Below are 5,787 nucleotides of genomic sequence, written 5' to 3'. Positions count from 1 at the left end.
TGATTTAAATATATCTTTGTAAAATCATTAAAAATATAATTAAAATGTTTGTAAAATATTTAGCAGCAGTATTCATGCTTAATTTCAATACTTGTATGGAATTTTTAACATCTGTGGGCATTTTCGGGTTTATAAGGTTTATATTTGGGTGCATTTTTAGATAGTAATTCAATATTAATTTATGGTTTAGTTTAACATTTAAAAGCAAACTTGATAATCCTTGTTTAGTGTATCATTTCTTTATTTATAGTTCTTTTTGGGATGAACACGTTGGATGTTTGCTGTTTGTAATGTGAGCAGTACTTTGAATACAATTACATGCTATTCACGAACGTGCAGCGGATACGCGCAGCGGGCGCGCCGGCGGCGCACCAAAGGCAAGCCCGTCTGCGCCTGTCCGCGCCAGATCCGCGCCCAGTGCCACACCCCCTGGACGAAGTGCTTCGAACACGGTATGCCACATTAGATATGGGCGGGATACACTGTGGGCGTTAGGACCCGAAGCTAGAACATCAGGCTGTGCACATCTGGAATTTCAAAATAACTCGCAGTCGGTTCTACCGTGCTGCCCGAGCTGTCACACATCACTCCCCATGGTCTCCTGGCTGCCCATTAGTGCCACTACTAATAGAGATAGTGGGGAGGCAAAGGGTGAGTTTGTTGATGTGAAATGTATGTTGCTGAATGCCAGATCCCTAGTCAAACATAGTATTGAACTAGCGCATCTGATACTGGAAATGGGTGTTAAGATAGCATTTATTACTGAATCTTGGACTGATGCAGCATCGGGCCCAGACATTGTCAAAGCCACGCCACCCAATTATGGTTGTCATGTTCAGAACAGACCGGGAAAAAGAGGGGGCGGCCTGGCGATCATCTACCATGATTCGGTAAAAGGCAATTTTCTGCCAGTGACTGTTGTATCGGGCGAAGCACTTGTTTTTAATTTCTCACTGTCCCATCATCAATCCCTCAGAGGCTGTCTACTTTATAGACCACCTGGGACTAAAGCTCCTTTTTTAGCAGCACTTGGAAGCCTTCTAGAGGAAGCCTGTGCCAAGACTTTTACAATTTTAGGGGATTTTAATTTTCATCTTGACTGCAGCTCAGACCCAGATACTCGGGAACTGATGGAGTTAATGGATGGGTTGGATCTGAAGCAATTGGTGGCAGGGCCCACCCATAGGGGACACACACCTTGGATGGAGTATTTTCTAACCATCCTAATTTAGGTGCTATGGCCACGCGGCCGGTCCCTTGGTCTGATCATGCCGCTATCTGCTTTAATATTGCCTTGGCTTCACCTCTGAGATTAAGACAGGCCAAGAAACCAGCCAGGGCCATCAGGAAATGGAAAAATATAGAAGGCAAGTCATTAGACAAGCTTCTGACATCCACGATGGCTCCCCTCTTAGGGAATGTAGATGAGGCGGCCGCCACATACACTAACTGGGTGGATACGGCCTGTAGGCAGCTAGCACCTCCGAAACTCTGTCACTCTACCCGCACGTCTCCATCGGCTCCTTGGTTCTCAGAGGAGATCAGGGAGCATAAAATTATCTGCAAAAAACTAGAACGGACATGGAGAAAAAACTATTGTGGGGCCAACAAAAAAAGATACAAATCGGAACTAGCTGTTTATAAAGACCTGATAGTAAAAGCAAAGAGTACCTTTTTTTCTAATTGTATTAGGGAGGCAAGAAACTCCCCAAAGGAACTCTACCAAGCTGTTCTTACCCTGGCAGCCCCTAAACCAGTGGCTGTGCCCCCTAGTCAGGAACTCTGTGAAGCTCTGGCAAAAAATGTTCAAAACAAAGTGGAGACCATTTTCAACTCTCTGGATGGTCAAACGATGAGTAATCCCTTAGAGGATAACCCTGAACCGATAGAGACCAATTCCCAGGAAAGCAAGCTTCTGCACTTCGCCCCTGTAAATGAGGAGGAGGTAAGGAAGCGGCTGCTGAGGCTAAAATCAGGTTCCCCTCATGATCCCTCCCCTTCTACCATAGCAAAGGTAGCTGTAGCACCGATAGCCTCTGTGCTCACATCACTATTTAATAAAATGCTGGAAAGCGGTGAATTTCCATCCCGCTGGAAACAGGCATCTATCCTCCCTCTTTTAAAAAAACCAAACCTGGATATTGACTATTTGAACAGCTATTGACCCATCGCCAGACTGCCATTACCGGCCAAGATCATAGAGGGAATAATGAACTCTCAGTTAAGCTCGTTTCTGGGTGCTGTGCAGGCTCTGGACCCATCTCAACATGGATTCAGGGCTGGGCACAGCACGGAATCGGCTCTAATTAAATCTACAGAAGACATTAGGAAAGTGATGGATGCTGGAGGTAAAGCCGCGCTGATCCTTTTGGACCTGTCTGCGGCCTTTGATACGGTCCACCATACGATATTGGTGGACCGGTTGAGGGCCGCGGGGATTCATGGCAAGGCACTTAAGATCTTGGAAGCCTTTCTTTCCAACAGGAGTCAGGTGGTGACCTTGGATGACCAAGAATCCAGTCCGTTCATACTAGCTTGCGGGGTGCCCCAGGGCTCATCACTGAGTCCAACGCTTTTTAACATTTATGTTTCCACCCTAGCACCTGTGATCAGAGCCTTTGGTTTTAATTTAACATCATATGCAGACGACACACAGATTGTGGTGTCGCTGCTACCAGGAGGAGAGGAAAGCATGGCTAGCAGGTTTAAAGACTGCATGCTTGCAGTCAGTGATTGGATGGCAGGGAATTGCCTAAAACTGAATTCGGCCAAAACCGAGGTTCTCCTCTTTGGGGCTAAAGAGAACTTCTGGTCCCCAAGATGGTGGCCGGAAGAATTTGGCACCCCTCCCGCACCTGCTGCCAAGGCCAAGAATCTTGGGGTTCTAATGGACGACAAATTGTCCTTTAGGCCTCAAGTAAATGCGCTTTCTTCAGCCACCTTTTTTGTTCTTACGACTCTACGCAAGATCCTGCCCTTTCTTCCAGATGAGGATAGGAAAACAGCAGCATCTGGACTGATCCTGTCTCGGCTGGATTACTGCAATGGACTACTGCTCAATGCTCAACAGGGGCTTCTAAATAAATTACAAACTCTGCAAAACGCAGCAGCTCGCCTGATCACGGGCATTCTCAAATTTGCTTCGGTCACCCACGAGCTGGTGAAATTACACTGGCTGCCTGTGCGCAAGCGGATTGCATTTAAAGCACTATGCTTAGTCTTTAAGGCTTTCAAAGGGCTGGGTCCGCAATGTATGACCCAGTACTTTCAGTGGTACAAACCTGTAAGATCACTGAGATCAACCGACCAGGGGCTGATAGTGATCCCAAGAATTAAGAAAGCCCGCTGGGGAGGCAGAAGCTTCTCCTTGGGAGCTGCTAAGGCTTGGACCGCCTTGCCAGCAGACCTCAGACAGATACCAGACCTGTTGTCCTTTCGGAAGGTCTTGAAAACATGGCTATTTAGGCAATAAGCTCGGCTAGCTTTTGGGAGTGGTCAACCAGCGCCAGGACACCGTCTGGTAACAGTGCGCTTTATAAATGTTGAAAATAAATAAATAAATAAATATTCATACTGTAAAATAATATTATCAGCATTATTACAATGTCAGACGTTAAGCCTCTGAATGCTCGTTGGAGACTTGCAGACCGACATGGCAGCTTTACAGTGGGAGTTTTGAATTATAATGTTGGCTCTTTGACTGTAAAACGCATGATCGTTCCGTCTTCCTTTCAACGTGATTAAGCAGTCAGTTGGCCAAACGGAAACGCAGTCTAATCACTTAAGGGCATTGTTTCATTATCAGGATTACAATGTTTGACATCTTTTTCATTAATGCTTTTCTGACATTGAAGGGCTGTCAGAAAGTTTCTTTTACTGGCCTGTAGCAGGGCTCCCTTTACTTGGAGGCGTACAGTTTTTTGTCATGTGCCCCCCTTTGAAATCCCTGAAATGTGTGGCTGGCACTCGATGGTCCTAGTCACACGTTGAAGCTATTCCCATAAATTCCCATTTCTCTATGAGACATTCTGCTACACCCTGTTTTTGAACAATGCACAATCTACTTTAGGGATATAGGTTTTGGCATCCTCACTATAGGGTTTATTAGGATGGCGGGCGGACTTTCATCAGCACCCGCCGCAATGTGAAAAATGCATGTTGTGCATTTCCATACACAAAGTGGCAGGCACCACGAGGTGCACCCCCCACCTCCCTCTTCACCCTGGGGGCACGCAACGGGCCACCAAAGCAAAGACCGTATCCTTTTACATGGCGGCAACGCCACCGAGGAAAAGCATATGACCGCCGGCATGGTAATATGGTTGCCGGTGTCTCGCAGACACCGCCACAATATGGAAGCACTTTTTCCGCCAGTCGCAAAGTCGATTGGCGGAAAAGCGGCGGACGGTCTTTCCGTCCGCCGCAGACTCCCCAGCAATCCTAATGTGGCGGGGGGTCATTTGGATGAGGATGGCAGGTGGATCCCCCCGCAAGGCCGGCGGTGGCTACCACCGGCCCGGCGGGGCGATCCACCAGACATCCTAATAGGCCCATATGTCTGCTCGCTATGTTCTCAGGCGATCAGAACTGCTGATCTACGGTTGGCCGGTTCACACACTATACCGGTGTCAGTCAAAGGCAACTCTGACCCACATCAGAATAGGTCCTTATATATTTTACGGATACTTAAAAAATTTTAAGTACAGGTTATTTTTTTGGTACTTGTATGTGGTAGAACCTACATAAAGTATTAATTTATTTTTATTTATTACATATTTTTAACTGTTGAAAATTTTAATTTATATCTTATTTGGTACTATTTTATATATGGTAAAGACTGTTTAGAAATGTACTAATATTAATTAAATTAAGATTTAGATAAAAAAACATTCAGTTTAGTATGTAATTAATCTATAACTTTTTGTTGGGAGTACGTGTGAGTTGTACCATTTTAGTATAGAAAAGTTTAGAAATGTATTCAAATACACTACATTTATCACTGTAATTATTTAAAAATAAATGTATAATATTTTAAACAGATCATGATCAGATTTTTTTCATTTATAGTTTTTCGAGTGTTTGATTTGTTTTATCAAAAAGTTTTTGGGTACATTATATTTATTAGAGTAAAACTCTAAATGTAATACTATTATTATTAATATTCCATTCAGTTACTTGTACATAAGATTCTTTTTGGTGGGTGGGGAATGTTGTATGTGGTTTGTAGAAATGTAGGGTATAAAGTTATTTGTAGTAGTAACAATTTTCCAAATGCGTATTTTATTTTAATTTAGTTACTTTTTACTATGTTTTTTTTATTTTTATAAATGTTACAAAAAGGGTACTTTTTGGCTCGTTCTATTTTCAGAATTCAGATTTATATATTTTTAAAAATATTGATTGGAATTAATTTTTATGTGTTTTTTAAACTTGTTATTGGTGTGCAGACAGACTATCGAGTACGAAATGTAGATAGACATAAATATTGAGTACTAAGGGTACCATTACGATGGTGGGCGGACTAAGTCTGCCTGCCACTCTAACGATAAGCCGGACCGTCCGCCAGGGGTGCGTGGCACCCACACCTGCAATTAGGATGGCACCGCAAACGTGGCGGTGGCATCCTCTATTCCCAGCATTGTGGTGGGCAGTTCTCACAGTGCCACCCACCACAATGCTGAGAATGCATGTTGTGCATTGACATGCACAAGGTGACAGGCACCGCTCAGTGCCTGCCACCTTGTCCATGCCAATGTAGGGGTGTAGCACATGTACCCCACAAGTGCC

Source organism: Lissotriton helveticus, chromosome 6 (assembly GCF_964261635.1).
Source record: "Lissotriton helveticus chromosome 6, aLisHel1.1, whole genome shotgun sequence".
Classification (NCBI taxonomy): domain Eukaryota; kingdom Metazoa; phylum Chordata; class Amphibia; order Caudata; family Salamandridae; genus Lissotriton; species Lissotriton helveticus.
This window is presented reverse-complemented; position numbering follows the sequence as displayed.